At 39.4% G+C, this 25,627-nt stretch overlaps 1 protein-coding gene across 5 annotated transcripts in view; it reads right to left on the bottom strand.

Annotated features, from left to right (window-relative positions):
- Nucleotides 1–25,627, bottom strand: part of LOC146004568 (putative Na(+)/H(+) antiporter nhx-9) — a 334,088-nt gene that overhangs the window by 292,022 nt on the left and 16,439 nt on the right. Inside the window, exon 1 of one of the 5 annotated variants that reach the window (XM_083143442.1) lies at nucleotides 7,198–7,273. The exons of the other annotated variants lie outside the window; for them this stretch is intronic. The gene's annotated coding sequence lies outside the window, so the exon portion shown is untranslated. Of the gene's footprint in view, nucleotides 1–7,197; nucleotides 7,274–25,627 lie in introns of those variants that run through there. 5 annotated transcript variants of the gene reach the window in all.

Here is a 25,627-nt window from a genome sequence, read left to right as displayed (position 1 = left end):
TGCGGGACCAGCACGAAAATCCTAAATATATAAATGCAATGGAGGCAGTGCATGGTATTGTAGAATGTATGAACAATGCGGAAATGCAGATCTGTGTACCAGGTATAGCATAGAGAAGCGAGCAAATATCCTTAAATATGCCACATATGTTTTCAAGCCTGAAAGCAAAAGAGGCGCATTCTACGGTAGGACACTATTTCCTTAGTTTCCACCAGCGTCCTGTGGCATTCTCTGGCATTTCTTCCCCCGAAGGACGGCTATTTTGATACACGAACGATGTTCATGCTGTAGCAAGAGGGTTGACTCAACAATGAATTACCACTGCCCTCTGTACAATAACTATTCATCACACTGCCATCTAGTGACATGTCCAAATACTACGGGTGCCTTGTTCACCGGGTTATACGATCATATTGTGGTACAGGGAGATTAAACCCGTAACATCTTTGGCTGTTATGCATTTGAAGCATCGGAACGAGTCACAACTTTCGAAGCAGCCAATTAACCAAGCAAGCCACTGACGTCATCTCAACCCAGAACCTATCGCTAAGCCCCTTGCCCAGATTCTACACATTCACTAGGCTCGCTAGACAGACTCGCGCAGTCCGCTGTAGATGTTCCGAAAGTAATTCGACTTTACCACCGTTTGACTTTGAGAAAAAATATTGTTACCATGACTTATGCCACAGCCCTCTCATATAGGCTTGTTGATACACATAATGTTACGTTTTAAATTAGTCGTCAACCACTTGATGTAATGAAATCTTGAGGTCTCCTCAGGCCAATATTATTAAATTAATTTGTTAAGTGCTGATTTTCATGGCCATGTTGCAATTTGAACACCGCGAAATTCCAATTAACACTAATTCAGAAATCGTTGATTATGTACTCGGAAAACTGAACGAAATTGCTGATTGGATTTTAATTATGTTGACTGAAGAACAACTGCAATGAGAACATTTTTATGGGTTGTAATTAATTAATTCTATTAGTTGAGAAGGGGGGGAGCAGCATAGGGACGTCAACATGTCGACGAAACACATCACAAACGCCCGGAGATTCAAAAAGACTAATCTAGACGGCTAGAAGAGGCTAAATCCTTGAAGACGGATGACTTATAAAAGGAGGTGGGGATTAGGAGATCAGAGTAGACCCAAGGACATATAAGGAAGTGGTGGGATAGAAACTCCACTACCCCCTGCTACTGAACGCGTTATTATTGTTGTTTTTGTTATTATTATTATTCAAATCCTTTAAAAATGCCCGTGTTACTACAGCTGTTATCTGATAGGTGGACAATGAAATAGAAAGCAGACGACGTATTTCTATGGTATAGTACAACATAACTCAAAGTCTGCTTTTAAGTTCACTTTATGCACAGATAGGCTAACCGGGACTGGATTTAAAAGTGGGATATGGACCCCTGTGTTATGTGCCTCCACTGGGATCGAATCCGACACTTCTTGATTACAAGGCGACAGCATCGAGAAACCAACAATAGTACAGAAGGTCGTTTCACGTCCATAGTAACAAAGTTAGAACCCACCTGACCTTAAGAAAAACCGTGACGTCACGAGCGGTGGTGCTCTACGTGATACCCCTGTCTTGCAGCAATGGCCCCGCAGCGGAGTTTCCATTGGAGGAGACTGCGTTGAAGAACACATTGGTCCAAAAATCATATTCCTCCTGACAAGCTTTCCAAAGACCCTCAATTGTGCGGGGCCGTCTGCTCCCCAAGGCTCGTTTCAACAACGGAAACCCACAAAAATGCATGGAAGAGGGATCGGGGGATTTCTCAGGGATGTCTGTAAAGGGGATTGCATGAATGCCAGTTTCACCTGCCATCCGATCCATGTATGCCTGCGTGGACTTTGCCGTATGACTGGAAGCTTTGTCCTGGTGGATGACAACACGAGATGTGTCGCTGCCATAGAGAGAAGGAATATCATGTCTGTAAAGTGGCTCCAAAATATTCGTCTGGTATTAGGCTTCATTTATTTTAGCCTTTTTTCCACTCTGCGCAGTGGAAGTTTGCCGTTATGGCAGTAACCACCAACAACCATGAACCCGCGTGGAAAACGTTCAGCACATTCACGTACCCACTCAGATCGACCTCTTGCATCACATGGACGAATATTAGATGGCCCTTTTTTACCACATCCCGACATACACCCATGCTTCATCCCGGGACACCACATACTTCCAGCGGTCCCCTGCCAGATGGCGTTCGTAGAGCTTCAGACTGTTGGTCTTCCTCTCCTGGACATTTGGGGCACGCAACTTATGAACTTGAGCGCACTGCCTGTGCAATCACTCTGAGTTGCAGGGTTTTCACATCGCACCAAGGATCTGACTTTCCGCACAACATCGGAGGAACGCTTGGGCTTCCGATATGTCCGAGGCTCACTTTGACTGGTTCCAGCAACAGGTACGGTGCAAGCTTTATGGCGATTCAACACTGCATTGATGCCCTTCTTTGACACATGGAATGCTTTCATGTGGCACTGTTTAATTTTCTGGCTATAACTATAACCAATGTCGGAAAGGGCACAGATGTACCCCTCCCAAAAGACTGAAATTTTTGGTGCCATATAAACACTCACTCACACACCAACCATCGTCCTTGAAAGTCAACACACAGGACTTTCGTCCTACTGGCTCTGGTTGCTCTGTGCTGTATCTACGTGCTGCTCCCTGGTGATCGAAATCGTTACCATCAACGTGAAACAACCTTCTGTATACAGTATGGAGAAAATTGCTGATCAAATAATAATTCTTATTTCCGTGCACTACCCATGTTGAAAATGCCAGTGTAGTAAAAAAATAATTAAAAAGGTTACCTAATTTACTGTTAGTATTCAAGAGACATTAAGCACGCCCACTGCCCTTAACACATTTGGCAATTCCACTCGAGGCTGAGAACGCTGTGAGGTCCTTCCTAGTTCCATCAGAATATGAAACGAATCATTGCAACCTTGGGACGACCCTTCCCGTGTTCACACATATTATTCTCCTTTCCTACTTGGTGCGAGAAAAGTGTGCTTTTCCCCCCTCGCAATCCAGTCCAAACACATAAAAGTCCAATCGGAGACCTTGAATCACATACGAGTGCATGAATATTAATTAGAATGAAACAATCTCACGGTTTCACCAGCCCCGTGTCCTTTTCGAGTTCCCAGTTACTTGTGTTATTACAACAGCCCCATGACCTTCCATAACAGTGTAAGTCAGGAACTAACTGTGGGGACGTTTTCTCAACGTACAGGGTCTATAAAACAAGTCAAGTCCACCTTAAGATGCTCCAGATAAAAATGGGAGATGTACAACTTTCACTAACGCAAGGAAATTAGAATGCTCGACCCTCCGATGTGTCGCTTTTGCAATGTCGTTTTAAGTGTTAGGCATATTCTTGTTTAATGTGCCGATCTTGCTTTCCTTAGTCAGACTTTTAATCTTTTTAGGTGTCCTCCCTGTTGGTCTATGACAACAGCGTTTTGTCAAGTGAGCTTCTTGACAAGAGCAAGTTTCTTCCACTGTCTTTGAGGAAGCTTTTAGTGTGTTCTTACTTTTTATGTGTTGTCTCTGCCTTGTGCAGCACTTTGAATTTTTCCCAAGAGACTTTTTACACCCCTTGTTTTAAATGTTTCCAGTGAAAATTTTAGATAAGGGGATATTTCCCCGTGTACATTGAAGGGTGCAAAATGACGCACCCAAAAGTTTTAATTCAATCAATTATTATGGTTATTGCCATGCGCATACGCGAACTCGGAACACAACGTAGACAAAAGGGACCTCTACTATCCCCACCAGACAACAATGATGGGTAAGATGATTCAGGTTCGATCACCATCCCCATTTAGGACAAGCACACAGTGAAGCCTTTCTTATAATGACTCCCCCTTAAGATTAATCTGTATAATTTCGTTGAGTATTTGTTTTTAAATATAAAAATGTTCCGTATGTATATGTGAATTTCTGAAGAATATGTTTATTTATGGATGGATATTTCACATGCGTATAACTTCATCTCCGAAATAATTATGTTTATGAAAAACCTTATGCTACAACTGAGGAAAATATGGCGGAGTAGCTGTCATGGAGTACCCAGACTTTTCAGGGGGCAAACAACGCATTCCCTAGGAGGACAAGGAATATATACTTCGAAATTGTGACTTTATTTTGAATTATTTCACGTAAAAAGCACAATGGACCAAATAAAATATTATCACTACTCGTTTTCCAGGGGGACAAGTGCTCCTTTGCACCCCGCTGGATACCCTCATGGTATAGCACATTACACAGTGGTTCGGATCCCACTTTATGCAGTAGGTCCAGTCCCGATTAGCCTATCTGTGCACAAAGTGGGCTTAAAACAACATTTTAAACAAAACGCTCATGGTATAACTATGCTGATGCTAAACCAAAAACAAAATTGAACAGTCCACTCAAGATTGTTGGTTGTCCTTCATTTTCTCTTGATTCTACCGGCTCAGAAGTTTCAATTAAAGACGAATCAAGAAATCAACAATTAACAAGCTTCAATTCGGTGCAATCTCATTTTCTGCTTGCACAAAAGCATTATCATTTTGATGCTGCATAGGAAAAAAGCAATAATGCGTAGGTAGGTCATATAAACGTTCGGACCAAACGCCATCAAGTAGACTCTGGCGTGATGTGAATAGGAAAGGCTCGAAAATTGCCATAAATAAAGAGAGATTTCTGAGTTGGCGGCGATAGAGACGACCAATAAAAGCGGAACGTGTGTCCGTTACGGCCAGCAATTCTTCCTTACACCGTGGAAAAACTCGGGGGGACATAAATTATTCCGAGGGCCCTCGCTCTATTGGAGATAAACTTCCTAAGACTCAAGTGGTGCTTGTTTTCTGCAGGCTGTATATTTTTCAGTGGTCGTTGGGGACACATTTATTGGAAATACACGTTGTACAAATCCAGCGACAGGATAAAATTAGAAACCAGAATCGCATTACGAAAGCGCGGGCGAAATCCTAGAAACATGAATTTCAATTGCAAATGTACAGGGTATCCGCAAACAATTCGAAAGTTTTTACTTTTCACGGTCGTGATTCTGGATGGAGCGAAAGCAGAGACTCGCAGCGGTCAATTTCCTAAACAAACACACAATGGCAGCGTACAAGTCTCACAGAGGATCATGTTCGATAACCGGTGGAGGCACACTGCACAGTGGTTCGGATCTCACTTTAAACTATAGGTCCAGTTTCGATTAGCCTATCTGTGCGTAAAGTGGACTTAAAACAGCAATCCAAACAATTCACAGAGGATTATAATAGCTGTGAGTCCAGGCAGCAGAGTCTCGTTCGTCTGCAAAAATGCCCTGCTGGGTGTACTACGTGGTACGGCCCATTGATTGATTTTGTTTAACTTCGTATTTCAACGTTAAGAAGAGACTGATTCCTTTCGTCGGCGGCCAGGAACAGGGAGAAGGCGTTCTACAATTGTGAGAGATGAAGGCTTTATTGTGTCAACAATGCTAAGAAACCGTCGATTTAATGCAGTTCAAGTGCAACAACAGCTCCGTGAGGTTAGAGGTGTTGTTATTAGTCAGTGGACAGTAAGACATAGACCCCTCGAAGAACTGCAACTGGTCCAAAACTAACTCCGGCTCATCGTCGAGCTCGCCTTCGGTTCGCACAATATCATCAGAACTGGACATTGGCGCAATGGAGGTCTGTTCTGTTCTCCACGATTTGTCTCTATGGCAACGACAGGAGAAAAAGAGTTTACCGGCGACCCAACGAGAGATTTGCTGAGTGCTGCATTGAAGAGCGGACCAGTTATAATGGTGGTTCATGCATGTTCTGGGATGCAGTTTCTATGGAAGCACGAACGGATATTGTTGTGATCGCTAGGGAGGGCCGTGGTCGCCAGAGAAGGGGTTTGACAACCCATCCATACATTGAAGAGATTCTGGGAGAACATGTTGTGCCTTATGTTGGTTTTATCTGAGAAAATTTTACTTTTATGCACGACAATGCAAAGCCGAACAAGGCAAATATCGTTCGTGGGTGCATTGCAGAGGTTGGTTTTCGAGTTATGGAGTGGCCAGCATGTAGTCCCGACCTAAATCAATTGAAGATTTGTAAGACGAGCTAAAAAAAAAAAAGAGTTCGCGCCAGAGTTCCTGTCCCTACTTCGATCCCAGAACTTCGTGTTGTGGTAGAAGACGAGTGGCGAAATATCCCACAGGAAGGAATATTAAAGTTGATTCAATCTATGCCTAATCGTATGCGGGCTGTTATTACAGTAAGGGGAGGTCATACACGTTATTAGAAATTAACAAATGTTACCATAGGTTATTGTTTAAGTTCTTGAAAACTCAGTTTTGTATCATTCTGAAATGGTATTTTTTTTCCAAAGCATTACATTTTGAAAATTTTCACTTATGAGAATAAAGCAATGTTAATAAATTTAGGTTCACTTTAAGCGTTCTACTTCTTTTATTGTCTTTTCTTATTATTTTTTTCTGAAAAACATTTTGTGTCAAAAACGTGAGGTGGGTCTATTTCTTTGCACGCAAGTGTATATTATATAACAGTATTACAATAATATTGTCAGGAAGTACACAGAGGGTTCAATATGCCCTATGCAAAGTCAATGTTCGATATCTCGATGTTATTTGTAACGACAGTGAAGGATATTTAATGGAACGTTATACCATTCGACTGCAAAAACTCCCCACCACGGCCAACCCCGACATTCCAATCACAAATTCCTCCAAAATGAGCCACTGTATGAACCAATAAGAACGCCCAAAACGATGAACTGGCTGGAGTTAAACTTGCAATTTGTGATTCCATTGTTGTAGCCTCGTGGCAGGAAAGTGTGTCAATTCTCAAATCATGGTGGGAAATAAAAAAGAAAGAAACCACGACAATGAAATGTGGAGAGGAAAAGCATGCGTTCACACGGTATTACCACTGCTTTTCTCCAATATCCTTGCAATGCGGTTGGGTACAGAAAAGTGTTCACATGGAGATTCAGTAATTCACAAAATGCCTGCAAAATGTACTGTAATTGTTAAAGACTATAGGAACCGAACTTTTAATACGTTTTATCCTAAGATATCGGCTGATTGAAGCAGGAAATAATAATTACGATGAAAAGAATAATTTATAAGTGTAATCACACAGTGACACAATTTTGATGTATCCTACTCACCGTTTGCAAGTCGACCAACAGCGGGAAAAGAACACTTGAACTGGCTTCTTATTCCTTTTCTCGTCTTCTACTTAATCCTATTGTATGGTATTCACACTTACCTAGAAGATACAAAGAAAGAGAAACAATTAGAAAAATACACGAAACAAAAACTTAATGCCTTAACTTTGCTTCACCTGGCAACACTTCTTAGATTATGTCGCTCAGGGTGCGGAATCACTGAAAACTGGCGGGGGAGGAAAATCTTAATCTACACACCCACAAATTTGTGTGTGTGTATATATATAATGTTATTAACTATAAAAGTTAATTACTAAATATTTAAAATACATTCTTATTAAATACATACCCCCACACTACCTATATGCCTTCATGGCGTGATGCTAAGCACAGGGGAGCACTTTACCTTTTTTTATTATTAAATACTTACTTACTTATTCATGAGATATTTATAAAATAGCAAACTAATTTCTTTATTAACTGGTTAGAGATGTCATTAAATTACAAAATAGTTGAAATAGGTGTACTATGTGTACGTTTTTGTTTACTTTTGCTTTCTATTAATATAAATCTATAACATTTCACAGTTATGCTTGTTTTGCATCCTTGTTTTTACATTTATTGTGCGTATATTGTTATTAGTGTATAGTAGTTCTGTTAATGATCTCTTGAAAGGGAGAGAGAGAGAGAGAGAGAGAGAGAGAGAGAGCATACAACACACAACCACACATCTTTGCGTGTTTTTTTTTATATTAACCTTAGTAAAGTATATATGAAGTCAAAACTAATTGCTTATTTTTTGTTGTTACAAAAACTCTCCTCCCCGGAAATGTTTGGTGGGAGAAATCCCCCATGATTTCGCACCCTGATGTCGCTCATCATCAAGGTACCTCCTGTGATTCCAGTACAGCTAGAATGGAGAGTAGGAAATGAAACCAGGGTAGCCAGGGGCAAGCAAGAATCCTTCTAGAAGTGCCATCTCAGGGCAAAATTATGATTTTAGAGCACGTTAAGTTGACTTTCGATCTCGCCACCAAATTTTTCAGGTTCGAATCATTCCGTGGGCATGGGTGTTCTTTGTGAGCGTCCCTTCATCAAATCTATCTATCATCACTCAACCTCATCGTCGCGATTAGCAAAAAGTGACAGAAAATCGACATAAAATAACTCAAAATACAAGCGGTTGTATGGTTAGTACTTGCATACATGTTGCCTGAAAAATAAAATTATTAGGCTGCTAGTGTTTCTAACTAAGATTATATGTGACTAACATATTACTCATAAAATCGTTATTTACAAGACCATCAAGTGGTGCACATCACCTCTATCAGTCACAAACTGTTATGGTGCTATTTACAACACTGTAAATAATGACTACAATAATTTCTGATAATCTCTTGGATTCTGGGAGGAAAATCACTCCGACTTGAGCCAATAGTAAATTTATAGAATTTACTGTGTGAATTAGTAACCAAAAGTAATAAAAATAACTCTCAATAGGCTATATGAGGATTCATAATACAGGGCTACTATAAATGATTCATTCGATTTCAAAACACTGTATTTTCCAAAGTATTGCACATACAGATATGAATGATACATGAAAATAACTGTAAATTCACCAAGTTTGCATCGTGATACAGCAGATACAGCAGTTGGCAGCACGAGTGCACTGCCTGTACAAAATGGAGACAAACCGAGACAAGAGTTTTTGTGTGTTGAAATATGCGAGACGTTCATCTGTTATTGCAGTGCAGCGTGCATTCAGAAGAAAGTATAGAAAAGAACCACCATGTAAACAAGAGCATTTTGCGGTGGTATCGGCAGTTTAAGGACACTGGGATTGCTACAAAATGTATGGATGGAACTCGACTACCGCTTGGATGTGTGTCGTGTGGTCAGAGGGGCACACATAGAACATTTGTAGAATGTGGGTAAAAATTGGTGAATTTACAGTTATTTTCATGTATCATTCATATCTGTACGTGCAACACTTTGGAAAATACAGTGTTTTCAAATCGAATGAACCAGGACTCTCCTATATTTCATGCTGTAAGCGATCAAAGATAGGGTTAAGGACTTTTGAAACACATTGTACTTTTTCACTAAGCCTCAGAGGAGATACATATATATAACCTAGTACACAGGAGCACCTGGCGTTTTACCAAATTACAATAGCATAAAACAAACCTTTCGATCCAGTTCCGCCCGGTTGTTTTGACACACACTTTCGTAAATTGACAAATAAATCATTGAAGTGACTCGAATTAGCGCCAAGAAGAACATTGGAAAGGGTTTCCATGGTAACGGCGAACTATTCTGAAAGCCTGCCAAGCTTCTGACATGGAACAAGTGACACTTCCACACTCTCATTAAAGCTTGGGAACGATTATTATCTGCGTTGGCAAAATTTCGTCGCCTTTTTCTTGATATTCGTTTTCCGCTTCCCTTTTTCTGTTTACTACGAAGACCGAAGTATAACACCCTAGGTTTGAGACATTAGGGTCGAGCCAGTCCGTCGACCCGCCCTAGAATAAGGCATTGGACATTTGAAGCCACAAATGCATGTTATTTTTATTGTGAGTAACATAAATAAATTTCAAAGTAAAAACTGCGTTAGGTCGGTGAATGAATGAATGGTATATTTTACTAAGAGTTTCTGTCAGTTTGGATAATTGCGAAGATGTGATAAGATGAAAGAACAATCACAAACACAACACGGGTCCCAAAGAGATCCAGACGCTAGAGCCCCCTTAGTCTGCAAAATGCAGTCCAGGGTGTGTGTTAGATCGAAAGAATCAGTGTAAAATGCTGATATATTCCATAATTTAATGTAAATGAATAAATAGTTCCACGGTTCTCAAAATTGCAAAAATTAGAGTTTTATGTGAGAGGATAAATGTTATGAGTAAAATTTCCTCCCTAACTTTTAAACTTTTTCTTGGACGAAGTGTATAGAAGATATTAACAAAATAGAATAACTATACATTGCAATACAACTGAGTGCATGAGAGGTAAAAATAAAGTACAAAAACGTTTGTGCTGAATATTTACTCATCTATCTAGTGCATAGAGTAACAAAGTTTTCTCAAGTTGCCAGGACCACCAAAGCACTTGAAGATATTTTATCCACACTTGATCCCCAAACAACATTCTCTGGTGAAGCTACTGACAATGTTTCCAATATCTACACCAATTCCTCGTCAGCATTCGAGGCTCGCTAGTTTCATTCAACCAGAGACTTTGTGAGAATCTGCCTCTACCAACATTATTATGTCTCCTTCGATCTCGATACAGGAGATCTACAAGACAGCTACAACAAAGATATCGATCACTGAGCTTTGATCTATGGCCATAGCAATGGGGTGAAATACATGCTGGTGTGTTTATTACGCACAGACAAAAGAATTACAACACTAATAATTTTGTTTGAGCGTTCTTTCTGTTATTTACTTCATGGCAACAAGAGTGAAAAATGGACGGTCATTGGAAATTGGATATCACGTAGTCTTGTATGTGTTCCGGTAGCTTTGAACTTGACTTGTCTTGAAATACTTGTGTGGTATTAATTTTGAATGTAAAACACAGGCTACTCTGCAAAGTTTTGTTCCTTCTGTCATTCACTTTGTAATCAACATCCTCCATTCCATCAAGTTTATCGATAAGAAGCAATGTAAAAATAATCCAACGAAAAAAAACACGATAAACGTACTGTCCTTTACTGCGTCTATATTTTACAAAATTTAAAAATATGAATGTTTTCTATCTCAAAATCAACTTAAAGAAATCCAGTTCACATGGAAGTGTGAAATATAAATTATTTTGGTAACAGTTCGTTATATCGGAGACACATTTCTTCATTTGTACAGAAGAAAGTAATTACGGAAATGAGTTTCTCCAAGCTTTCCGACGTTCGTCGAGGTATTTTCTTTCATCGTGGAATATATTTGACCGGAAAATCATGTATTTTTCAAGAGAAATATCTCACCGACGCACAATTGCCACTGCTTTCGCTACGTGAACTGCATGCCGCGTACGTTTGATGACGTAAGCCCCGTCAGTGTTTCCAACCCCTTTTATTCACTATACTTGCCCTTTTTATCACTATGCTTGCCTAACCTAACCAAACCTAACCTAACCAAACCTAACCTAACCTTATCGGAAATGGTTCGTGGGGCTATCCGTGAATGGTTTGTGGGGCTATCTGGGAATGGTTCATGGGGCTATACGTGAATGGTTCGTGAGGCTATCCGTGAATGGTTCGTGGGGCTATCCGTTAGCTACCCGTGCATAATGTAAAATTTTCACACGTGACGATCACGATAGTAGGTATTTTTCGGGGAAGAAGGTTGGAAACACTGCATAACCACAACGTGAGTCAAAATGTGCCCGCCATATTGTGTGTTACAGAAGCGAAGAAAGGAATCAAAAAAATTACTCTGTATGTGAAAAATGGTGTTTGTTTTCGTGTAAAAAGCATAATGGCACCTTGAACTATGTTCCGCAATACACAATTGGTAAGTACAAACCATGCGAAACACACAATATCCGATTTTAATGTGTCTCCGATATAACGAACTGTTACCATTATTTTATGTGTGATAATGTTGTCAACTTCGATGGTTCTCTTATTGGTATTTTACGTATTATAGGTAACTTCTTAGGTTAACCGTAAGAGTGATGAACTAATGAAGTACACAGGAAAATGATAACCGAAACAATACATTACTTTAAATTCGAATCCCTCCCCCCATCCTACCTTTCTTCCCAAGCAGGCTGAAAATCATGCGAATAGATGCAAATAGTGACTAGTGCATATTTACCAGACACAGTGGAACGATGGATTATTTGTATGAGGACTTAAAGTAATTTTAAACTTAAAGTTTTAAAGTAATTCCTGAAACATTTCACTAAGAAAGTTCTTAAGTATTGTAACTGTTTTCCAATTTTACCACAAAGTAATGTTCACTACAGTTGACTGTTTGTATGTGTCATTTTTAAAGACTAGGCGATTAACTTACGACTGGTAGCAAGTAATGGATGATATTCAACTTGACGTCATCACGCAGTGCACTCTGGGAAGAAAGCAGGTAAACAAAATATGGTACGGTCTTTGGCGAAGTGATTATGGGTATAATTGTGGGGGAAGTTGTTCGCTGAATATCATCCATTCTCATTTATAATTAGCCCGCTATACATTTACTTAAGTCAATATTATATCTGGTTACAAATAAAAGTTGTACATGATTGGTAGTAAATTCCAAAGGAACATTGCATGTTCTGAAGCTCTAGAAAAACAGGCTAATCAAAATCCACGTCAAACAAAAATCTACCACAGTTAGCACAATGTAAAATTAGCACTCAGTTGTAAGCGAAGAATCTTAAAACGTAGAAACGTTTGGCATTCAACAAGAATGTCTTATTACAGAGTGTAACACAGGGCATAAAATTTTACCAACATTGGATCACAGTGACATTAACGATTTTAACAACGCCCAGCTTCGATTTATCTCGATTAAGACGATCTTAAAGATGGTTGATGATGTTTCGATCCAGTACTCGTAAAATGAATCACGTGATCGACCAATGGGAATGGAAATAAAAAGACTGTGAATACGTTTCTCTGTGACCGAGCAGTTACGTAGTTTCGGAGAACTGCCGCGGGCGGCGCTGAGCTGTCTGGCACTCGCCAAGTTGATACAATAACTTGGTATTGCGACCATGGCCTCGTTAAGGAGGCGATTAGTATCAAAAACTTCGGTGCACTGACAAGACACAGAAGGTGGGCGAAACCTGTCGGACAGAAAATGCAGAAAATACCTTGATGACATTCGCTGACATTCCATGCCCTTTCTTCATGCCTCTAGTAACCTCAAGTTCGTGGTACATTTTTTCAGAGAGAGAGGGGAAGACTTGCTCGCCTAGGCTAACTTTCTCCACGTTGCACAAATGGCGTCATTCCGAACAGACGTCGTTATAATTTTTATTGGTAACTTGTTGAACGGCTTTGCTTGACATGATTTCATATATTACGTTTTTGGCTACTTCATTACGTAGCAGGTTTTTACCTTTCCTCATGATCAATACTGCAGCCTTGCTTTCCATCTGGGCAAGCGTTGCTTAATTTTCTCATCGCTTTCTCGACTTCTATTTGCTTACATTGTTTTTCGGATTTCCGTGTCCTCCGTTACTAAGCGCTCTTTTACATGGTGTACAGTGGCGTGTCCGGATACGGGAGGGAAAGGTTAGCAGTTTTTCTAAAACATAAAAACATTAGATCCATAGAAAGACGATAAAATAAAGCACTATGGAGTCAAAGTGGCCCTTGCAGTAATACTGGGTTAACGAACTTATGTTAGTAATAAGATGTGTTTTATACAGCGTATATTGATACACTTGTAAGTTGAATTGTATCTTCTCCAAATATGCTGTACAAAGAAACAAACTGCCGGAGTACTAATTGAGGTGAGTGTACGGCACGTTTCATTTAAACATACAAAGCCTCCGTACGTAAAAGATCGGATGTAATATTTAGCGAATGTGTAAAAACTTTCAAACTTAGAAAAGGACAGACTATCAAACATCAGTGCGTTGAGTTAATTCATAGACTTCAAGGTAATTATATACACAAATAAAGGTGGTCCGTCCTAGATATACAATGAACGTGGTTAAGTGACGTTTTCTGAGTAACAATTAGTATTTTAATTTTAACACCTAAAGCAATTATTTCCCCAGATATTAGTTGTTTTGTACAAATATCAAAGTACCTCTAAGCAAAGTCATTCTAATGATTGTAACATTGGTAACTAACATCAATATTCTCTACATTACCCAAGGGACGAAAGTTTCAAACTAGTTAGAGGCATATTTCAGTCTTAATTTCAAAATAAGCCTCATCTTATTCCCTGCAGGTATCATACGTTGAAATCGAATTTCCCTCTTCTTTCCTTTCTAAGGAGTAGGAATATAAAATTGCCTTGGGGGATTATATAATAAGTTCTTGTTTTCTTCTTTAGAGATGCCGCCATTTTGCTTCGGGGCATAAGACGCACTACGTACTTCTTAGAACTTACGTACTTCGTGGAACTTACTAAAAATGTTATTACTATAAATACAAGTGTTATCCCAAAAACCAAACGTAATGGCAGGGCATCGGCTTGCTGTTGGATAGAGAGGAGGTGGAGGGGCAATGAGAACGTCACCCGAAATTTGTACAGTTCACAAAATGTTCTCTTATCCGTGTAACTACAACAGACATCGACAAACATTTGAAAATCAGCGTAACCAGATACAAAATTCACAACTGTACAATTACTCCGTTCTAAAGGGGGAAATGCAGGGAATGTCCCTCCCGAAGAGACCCAAGAATCCAGGCCACAAATTTATTTCCCCATAACAAGGCTTGTGCCTTAACTTCGCCATCCAAAAGAATAAATAAATAAATATCACAGTCTTTAAATACTGTAACACATACTGTAGCAAATACTATAACATATAAACGGAGTTGTATGTAAAAAAAAACAATCAATTTTTCTGTAGGACGAGGAATTAACTAGTGTTGCAGAAGGCATTAATACGTAATTCTTGAAAAATTAAAAAAATCTGTGCAGCTAACAGAGGAGCAGTGATTATCGGGAAATATGGTAACAAATGTGTAGTTCTAATATTATTTAAGGTTTCATTTTACACGCAGGACATGAAATGTTCAAGTCAAGGTTTGTACACTTTTAGTACATCAATGACACAGTTAAACGTGTAAATTTAGTTTGTTTGAAATGATTTTGGATGATCTTAATTGATGAATTTTTAGTATGTCACACGTAACAGCAGCTGATGCAAGTATCTTTATTATGCATTTCTATGTGTGTATATGCACCAAAAGATCATCATTAGCAGGTTATGCACATTAATGTTTACTGAAGTCAACATATTTGTCTTCATCTTCACTTTTTGGGTTGTGTGTGAAATTATTGTTAATAGTTATAGCTCTTATACAAAGACCTGGATTTTGACATCTTCCGGCAACCCCGCAAGGGTTTAATTCGCACGTTGCATCTCATACAAGAATCCTATTCATGCTCATAGCTTCTCGTAACACGTTGCACAATATGCATAGGAGTGCGTGTGCGTCGTGTACTCGAGCTGGGCGATTACATTTGACATGCTCTTTGTTTACAAGACATACTATTTACTGAAACAGCGGGACGAATTGGAGTCACCTTTAATTCAAACGTGCCAACGTGCTTCAATGTTGAAATCGGCCTCTATGCTCATTAGCAACGTTTACCATAGTGCGCGGGTCTACCATTGACAATTATTGTTACCTCAGTTGCTTCTCCCATGGAATTGATCAAGTTTCATCGTCAGGTGCTCGGAAGTTAATGAACCCTCATGGCAGTCCACTTCTCTTTAGTTACAATACAGCCACAAAACAATATTTCTATTTGAATCTTTCCTTTTCTACCACTTTTTGCTAATCTTGTTCAATCTTCCCTCCACAATCAACTGACCATATATTTTTTTTCCAATCATGATTTGTTTGATTTATTTGGTTATTTTACGTAGCTTTTTTGCCACTTCTGGCTACACTCTGTCTCAGGAGCAAGCGAACGAAAACAAGTAGTCACGCGAGACGGCTCCACCAATGAACACGTGAGAGGGAACGGGATTGCGTGGGGGGGAGCTACTGCAGTTATATCAGCCTTTGCAGCAGCGTGTACTGATTCCCCTTCCCCCTTCTCTGTCACCATGCTCGACCTTGCTCCACAGATTCGGTGGACAGAGTGTAATCGCGACGATGAGAATGAATGATGATTGAAATTGATGCGAGGACACTCACAAAGAACACCCATGCCAAGATCTGGATTCGATTGATTTAATGGGCTTTTTAAGGTGTTTTAAGTCCACTTTATGCACAATAAGGCTAATCGGGACTGGACCTACAGTTTAAAGTGGGATGCGAATCACCATGTGCCTCCACCGGGTATCGAACATGGGACCCCTTGATTACAAGACAACGACGCTACCACTGCGCCATCGAGGAAGCCCCTACCTCAATTCGAATCCGGGATCACTGGAGTCTTAGCGCTCTGTGCTAAACGCTCCGCCATTCGGCTAATTTTCCAACCACGAATAGCATGGAACAACTCATGATCGTGGCTGCACATTGACCATATTTAATATTTCATAACTTTCCATATTTTAATATATTTTATAAAAATTCCACGACATTTCCCAGGTTCCCATCTCAGTGGAAACCCTGATACAACGACGTCGAAAGAAAATTCACCTGCAAAACCCATTATCCCCTCCAAGTCTTTCGCAGATACAACAGGGCATAATTACAGAACTGTTAAGGACTGCAACATTCAGGAATGCCTATTAGAAGCTTGCACGGGTTTTTGTCTCGACCGCACTTATTGTCATTACGTGCTGAACAACCCCATACACAACGGATTGCAAAATATCTTTCTCGTTTTTACTAGTTTTTGATGGCTGTATTGTATGACTCTGCCGTGAATACGGAATACTACAACGTGTAATCATTTACTCCATTAAGCATGACGAGTGGAAGGACACACACTTGTGCAAAGCAGTTCTAGAACACGGAACGCTGCTGATCTGTTCATATGTTACTCGTACGAGTAACACCTGCCAGTAAACAAACGACAATAGTCACATTTATGGCCAAGGACCTGATTTTTTTTTAGTGCTATTTTCGCAATATTTGATTCTCTAGTAAACAGGCCATAATCAGCATTAAAATAAGTTTTTCAATCTATGCTTATTCTTAATCTTTTGTGTTCACTTCAGAACTTGAAGGATAGAATTCCACACTTTATCAAGATACGATTTGGGCCTCAAAGTGTATTGTTAATTATACAAACAATGAATATTTTCTCCGTGTATAATTTCTCTCCTGAAAGCAGTGCTTCATTATGAAAAAGTCACACGGGCGATAAACAATCAACAACATATGCGTTTGTCTCTGAATTCTAACCCAAGGCTGCAATCAAAATGGGCAAAACTTGAACATCATACCCAAGGCCGTTCGCAGAAAGGGTCTGGAACCTCTTTTCATCAGAGGAAGGAGAATGTTCTTTATAAGCCAGACATTATTGTATGGTGTTCCGGTTGTTGATATAAAATTGACTAACTGGTAGTAGTCATAATATGTTCAATATTATTTAGTATTGTTACTATAAAATAATGGGAAAGTATTGTTATTGTAACATTTTTCGTTATTAGTTACTTTTTCAGTATTAACATCTCGACCGGATGTTACTCCTTCACAGTCTTTGGTGAAGCACTAAACTTTGTCATATTGTATGTAACTTAATTCAAAATAAAAAATACAATAGCACTTTATGTCTTTTCATTAAACCAGCAAACATTCGGTTGTGTCGAATCTATTCAAGTAATTTCATAACTAATGTGACCTTAATTTATTTGTCACTTATTAACATTTAGAACTTACTTGTAATATCTAAAGTAAGTTTATAGGTGGTAAATTTTTAATATTTATATATTCTTAAAAATATATAAGAACTTATTTGAGAATTTTTGTGCATGAAGTTCCAAACCTTCCTTGTAAAATTTGGAATGGAGGGAGCGGCAAATTGTCCCTGTTTGCCCTCTCCTTGTAGTCAAAGTATCCTGTAGTGATGGTCAAATTGCCGAGACTTAACGTAAACAATCATTGTGGCATGTACATGCTTAACCATGACAACAAAACATGTATGATTTCAAACCTTGCAACTAAATCACAGACTAAATTTCTACAGTGTTTGACAGAATCCTCACCGTGACAGCATCCAAACAGTGGTTGTGCTGGAATTGCGAATTTACTCTTTTCCAAACGGGCTATAAAAACGTTTCGTTAAAACTAGAATGTACCGCGCATAACCACTGCATTACATTGTGAGTGTTTAATCGCTTACAACAGGAAAGTCGTAAAATATATTTACATTGAGTTTTCTGCTTTACGAAGTCTCGTCCATTTTGAAATTGTTCATACTTTGCTGTGCCTATTTATTCCACACGAGATACAATTAATAAAGGTTTGTGATTTTTTCCGGAATGCAAATTTAGGGAGAGAGAAAGAGATAAGAAATATAATCCTCGTTTGTAACACTTCCAAATTATAAATATGTCCTCAAATACACAGTAAATATGCGGTAATTACTCTCAAATTATTTGATAAAGAAATTAACTTTGGATTAATTTCTACATAAATTAACATAACCATTATATTTTTTTAAACAAAGTGCTGTTGGAAGACAACGTGTTAAAGTTTTAATTTCAGTAACTAGTTGAAACCAAAGGTGTCACTTAAACAGTTGTGACGTCAGAAAAATAGATCAAGGGCCACAGTTGCAATTATAGAGTACATAAAAAATCTCAGCTGTGAAGTTAATGCAGAGAATTGTGTGCGTTAATTATGTGTGCCATTATATACTGAGTCAAATTTAAAAAAAAAACAACTGAGGGGCAATTGCTTTCCTGGCGGGATGGCCCCTCTGCTCGCCCCCTTTCAACATTAAAAAGTTATTCTACGGAAAAAAAAGTACTGTTTTTCATTATTTTGACAACTTGGTCGGATTTTGTATAATATTTATACTTTTGTAACTTTATCTACGTTTGTGTGCTGGAATTATAATGTGTATCGTTGCAGAGAGGTTGAAGACTACTTTATACACAAACAGACTAATCTATACTAAATCTACTGAAATCAAAGCAAAATGCGCACACTACAATTTCTAACAGACAGAAAGGACTGCCCTGCAATAATCATAGTAATGAATTCAATTGCCTTTAAGTGTTTGGATATCCAAATTCCCTTTTTTGTCTCCCACTGACGCATTCACAGAAAACCCACATTCATTGTCGGGATTTCGCTATTCCTTCCTCTCAAGAAGTAGGTTTATTTCAACACGACAATCTCATGCTCATAATGAAACATTACGTCACTCAATTCCTAACTTTGACCAACCACGGGTTGTAGCCTGGAGGTAATCGGTCGCCGCAGGAAAAGAAGAGGAAGAAAAAAGCCCAATTCACAAGGAGTTGCCGTAGCGCCCTCGAGCGGGGCGGAGTGGAGGTGCTACGCGCTCAAAGGAGGCGAAACCTGCCAGATTGCTTTCCTTTTCTTTTTTCCCCTTCAGTCGTTGATTTTTTCTTTTTTAACAGGCCTACTTTTCAACTTTTTATTTACTTAAGAGTCGCTTTCTTTCGTTTTGTGCTTGCTACCCGTGAAATACGAACAAGCCCTACCAGACGCTTTAAATACTTGTCGCATGTTAATTCTTGTTTTGTGATGATGTTACGAGATGAATTTTGTATACGAATTCCGCCAGTGTTACCAGATCAAAAACTTTATAATATTTTTTTTCCACCAACTGTTTAAAGTCATGTACTTCCAGAAAAACTAATAGTGACATCACCGCAAGATCTTATTGAGCTTGCTAATGGCATTTAGTTGGTTAATTTCTAAGCTACGTCAAAGGATATCGAAGAAACAACAGTGATGATAAACATATGCATCGACTATGTTTTCAGTAGATCGGAATTGAAAGAAATAGAGTAGCCTACAGGGTGATTCAAAAGTCCCTTAACACCGCCTATAAAATGTAAAGCAGTTAGGCTGGGTATAATTGGTCATGATATAAACAGGTTATGTCTATTGGGAACCATATTGGTGTGTTCCAAGCGGACGTCCGCCATATTGGTAGCCGCCATATTGAATACAACTCATTTTTTTTAACAGATCAAGCCAGAAATTCACGAGAAATGCAATGGTGAAGGTTCTTTTGACGTATCTTTAATGAGGAAAACGTTATGACTGCATGATTGTAACAAATATGTCATTTTCCAGATGTGAGAAAAGAGTGCCAGAATGCTCCTATCGCGTGAGGAACGCATCGATCTCGTCTCAATTTTTCGGTTAAATCTAATCATTAATTTAAATTAAAGAACATGATAATCATAATAATACAATGAAGCCTTTATCACATTCAGATAAACTAACAGAGCAATTCACACAACAATCATTACTGATACTTATGATTGATAAGACAATTCCCTCGTGTTCTTAAACGTAAAGGGGCAAGTCAATATGTTTACTCTGAATGATGTCGTACTTAGAATGAAGTAGGTGTTAGTGTTTGGAAATACAGCAGGGGGGAGTGTATTAAAGGAATTTGTGAACCACTGGATTAACCTTCATTACACAAAGAAACAGAGAGAATGTAATTATGGCTTTTGAACATTTTTTTAATGAAACAGTTCCTAAGGGCACAGCCACGGGCAACTTGGAATGAGGCTGCATTCGGGCACGTAGATAGTTCACCACGTGTACATCGTCTTCCTGGGCACAGATTACAACATCAATAGAGTTGATCTCTTTTGTTCTGGATACCCTAGGGGCAACTACCTAGAGTGGCTCACTGAAGCTACCTAGCAGCCCCAGGCGTGTGGTCATTACATGAATTCGGTGCATAAATAAGTGTCTGTTTCAGTCCATTTTATGCTCGCATAGGACATACAGTTTATAAGTTGATTAAGAGCAATGATGCACATAGGACGTCTTCATTATAAGGCCATTATTCTATCGAAGAGACTCATTGGACATAACTTGCGGAAGGAGGGTTGTATTACATTACGCCACTCCTTAAAAATATTTATTTGTTATTGATACGATGTGCATGTTTGCACAGGAACACACTGTACCTACCTCTAGCGGGAGCATAATTTTTTTCGTGGGGGGCGGGTGGGGGGGGGGCTGGAATTGTAAAAGTGGATTTCTAATTTTCTGATAAAATTTAAGATTTCTGTAATTACTATCTTTAACCTTGGTTTTTAAAAATGTTACTTTTTCAGATAACGAGTAACGAAAATAACAATTAATTTTTGTAAGTTTCATCAGTGAAATATAATATGTAAATAAAATTTTAACTTTCATGTGCACATTTGTTACGAGTGTTTTACGTAACATAATTTGTCAACTAATATAAGGACTTACTTTAAATGTTCTTACCTATATATGTTTATATTCAAACATATGACGCTAATTATAATTTAATGAAAATTAGTGTTAATCTTTGATGGTAACACCAGTAAAGAAAGGAACAGCTTTTTTGCAGTTCGTACATGCAACGCGTATGAGTTACAGAAAATATAGAAGAAAGCAATTTTTACTGTAACTTAGTGATAGTATTAAAAGGTAACTTTCTGAGGATTGGTCTCACGATATACTTCTACTCGGTTAAAATAAATGACTAACAAGGAAAGAGTGCAAACATTTTTGCTGCAAGAAAACACACCAGAGCATTAACCGCCAATTATACACAATGCACCTCACCCGCACCGCACCTAGTAAACATGCGGACGGTTTCGCCAAGCACCGTTAAATTCCTGATGAGCACGCACACGCGATACGTCAGCAATGAAAACGTTGAGTGTTCCACCACTATGAAGTGACAAATAAACCTCCAGTGTTTTCTTTTATCAGGGTTGTATCTGAGTTCCCATTATCTTTAGGAATGGACAATATAGCCTTATATTGCACGTAGTAAGACATCAATATAGTGATAACTGCTTCGAACGTTCCAGGCTCTTCAGCATTGGCAGTGTTCGATTGATTGATTTGACTTTATATTACTTAGCTTTTATGCCTCTTTTGGCTAATCGCGAAGACGATGAGTGATGAACTGACGAAACTGATGAAGGAACATCCATGCTCAGGCTGGGATTGGAACCTGGAACTCTGGACTATATTCATGACATAATGTAGCCAAATGTAGCCCGTGTTCCCAAAGTGGCTCATGTTACGAAAATTTAACACAGCTAACAAATTTTCACTACATTAAGATACTCAGTCCCCCTCAGGTACACCATGCAGAAAACTAACTGTCTCGGGCTGCCAGCGGCCATTTTATTTAAGTTATTGTGCAACCGCTGGCGTCGTAGGGTCTGTGCAGACCAGTCCTCCACGGATGCAGGTCAACAATCAAAAGTTTGACACCAACAATTTTCTCTGATAAGATGTAGAAACGTGAATAAACATGAAGAAATATGTTTTCTTGAGCAAAATAATCATTTTCTAAGCAAACTATAAGCCGTGGGCTACCATTGTAACACCTTGGGAACAACAGATGTAACGGTTTTGTAATTGTTATTATTTTTTAAGTTACAGACAATGTTACAAAATATCCATTTGGAACACGTTGTTATTTAGTTATGGGAGTTATTTCTTTTAATTTCAGAAATTTATCTCTCATTGGAGATTTGTAAATTGCCCTAGAAGCTTAACTACGGGCCACCTTTGGTTCACCTACCTAGTCCACTGCATAGGGATAGCACTATTATCATTCCACGAACGCACCTACAAGAAATTTTTACCGATATCGACCATAATCATCCGTCTGGTTCTTTCCTTGTTTCAGAAGGTATAGAACATCCCTTTGTATCTGTGTGTGTATTATTTTACATTTAGCTCACTGCTCCATATCTTATCTTATGTGTAGGCATCATATTGACAAGGGTTAGGAGGCAGAGCAGCCCTTGGCTGAACCTCGCCCACTTAATAAAGAAAATATATTATTATTATTATCCCTGTAGCCTGCCAGGAGCGGATACTAAATATAAGGCAACATCGCAGACGTGCCAGGTAATCATCGGTAGTGTGTCTTGCATTCCTTTCGACGGAGCTCCCTGCCGGAATGAGAGGTGCGGGAGGGGGGCACGGAAATGGTTCTCTGTACCAGCGTTTTCCTGGCACGAAACTGCGTACGCTGTTGAAGAAATCGCAAAGTTCGTTTCCACAAGGCATGTCGGTCGGTTTTCGTTCATAACAATGCCGACAAAGAGAGAAGGTAAGTGGGAATAGTAAAATACACGGCATCGACTATCTTAGTGCACCAAAAGAAATAGTTGGCTCTCTACAGGGATTGTTGCCAAGTAAAGAAACGAATCCATTCTCAAAGGCCCAATGCGGGACAAGACAAGTCTAGTATATTCACAGCGCTTGCCATTTCTTGGCGAATTCTATTTAAATAACATAACTGGGGCAACACCCTACCAACCTACCGACTGCCGGCCTCACTCCCACATGCCTCAGCAGAGGTGAGGCTGCTCATTCGCAGCTTCTCGTGCCATCGGTCTCATATACTGGAAGAAATCTCAGGAGAAAAGTTTTTACGCTTTCCCTTCAGGAGACTCGAACCAGCGCGCGTCTCATAGCCCGAGCTCCAAGCGTACGGCCAAGGTGCGGGACAGCGAATTCTCTTTACCGTTAAAACCGACATAGGTATATATATATAAAGTGCTCCCCTGTGCTTAGCACCACGGCATGAAGGCGTATAGGGGGTGTCGTGGTAACGCACCACACTTTCTTGATCCCGTCGTGAGTGGGGGTGATGTGATCAGCATCACGCCCCTGACCGCCTTTACCCCCCAGGGTTTCCCCCAGGTACCCATGTTATTCGACGCTGGGTGGGCGCCGGAGCCGCTTCCAACGTTAGAAAAGTTCCCGGATTTGAACCGGCCGGGGATCGAACCCGGGACCTTGAGCATGGTAGTCAGACGCGTTACCGACTTTTTTTTTTTTATATAAAGGAAATACCCCCTACACGGAGGTATCCCCTACCATTCACACTTTTTTCTCATTTTTTACACTTTTCAATTCTTACAGTTTCTCAGATTCTTATCATCTGGACAAACACAAATACCCATGTCTTACCCGGGACTCGAACCCGGAACCCCTGGCGTTGTAGCGCGCTCTGCTAACCACTCTTTTTTTTTTTTTTTTTTAAAAGGAAATACCCCCTACACGGAGGTATCCCCCACCATTCACTCTTTTTCTCACTTTTACACTTTTCAATTCTTACATTTTCTTTGTTTCTTATCAACTGGACGAACACAAATACCCATGTCTTACCCGGGACTCGAACCCAGAACCCCTGGCGTCGTAGCGCGCTCTGCTAACCACTCCGCCACGGAGGTCGACGACTGAGCCACCGCGGCCGACATAGTGGAATAAAAATGAATATGCTCAGATAGCTAATTCAGTTGTAACAAACAATAAAAAAAGAAATGAATGTTCGTTCTATGGTTTAGCACCAGACCTTCGATGACGTTGAGACAAAATTCCCGCCGGAAGTAAGTAATGCATTATCAAACGTATCCACTGTTTATCACGGAAGAGAATTAACTGGTTGTTTAAGGAAACCTGCTACTGCGGACGTGTTCTATATCTGAATCAGAACGAAGTATTGTTTTCTAGAAAATATCAATCACAAAACTGAATCGCTCTATCGTGCCTCACGATTATTTTCCCCAACTTCTCTGACAGCTTGGAAGCGAGTCGCAACTCCCGAAACTTCCAATCAACAAGGGAGCCTATGACCTCATCTCGGCCAAGTAACCCTCTTCCTTACGCTCTATACTGTTGGAAGGCTCGCTACGCTACCTATGTACAGTGAGATTATTTCCGTGCGTTTTCAGGCTATTCTACATTTGCAGCTTGGGAGAGAGTTACTACTCCCGAAGCTTCCAACCAACAAGTAAGCCGACGACGTCACATCAACTCTGCACCAATCGCCAACTCTCTTTCTCGTATTGGTAGGCTCGCTAGTTAAAACTCGCGACGATATTGAAAAAATAATGGGACTACTTCGATTGTTTTCATGAATCTAATAAATTCAAGAAAATGCTAAAGAAGACAAATTTGAGCACATATACTTCGAAAGATAATGAACAAAGCAAATTAAATCACACAGTTGATCGCAAAAAATACAATCCTTACGTTCTTTTCGTATAAAAAAGTTCATTCATTTTAATTTAAAACATTGTTCATAGTATCAGTAATGTATATTAAAATTGCACATTTGCAACAAATTTTAAGAAGATAACAATTCCACAATGCGCAACCGACAGTCCCTTTTTTAGCAGCAGTGGGGGCGATTAGGTGGGACAAGCGGGTCAGTTGCCCCCTAAATGTTGCTATTTTGTTCCCGCACTATGGCCTCTTATTGCCAAGCCTTGTCTACCATGAGAAGGTAAACTTTCCTTGCAACCCAAATTTTGGTACCCTTTCGCCGCTACTGATTAACAGTGTGTCCTGAATTGACACTCCCTTTCTCTCCGTATATTTTGTTATAAAACCGGAAGTTGGGTGAATTCTTACGAATTGCCTGCCTACTCTTCATAGCGTAACAGGTTCATAGCGTTACGATAGCTACTGAATTTGCACAGTAACGTCATTGTTTCATCTTTCGTAGTAGAGAAAGATAAGACATATTTGACGGTAATATCACAATTCGTTATCGAAAATGTAGTTAAAAATATAAAAACACTGTTATCGGCTTAGTGAGAATTCCAAATAAATTGATGAATTACAATCATATCGATATTTCATTATACATCAAAATAG

The sequence above is a fragment of the Lepisma saccharinum genome, chromosome 22 (genome assembly GCF_977018435.1).
Source record: "Lepisma saccharinum chromosome 22, izLepSacc3.1, whole genome shotgun sequence".
Taxonomy (NCBI): Eukaryota; Metazoa; Arthropoda; class Insecta; order Zygentoma; family Lepismatidae; genus Lepisma; species Lepisma saccharinum.
This window is presented reverse-complemented; position numbering and strand designations above follow the sequence as displayed.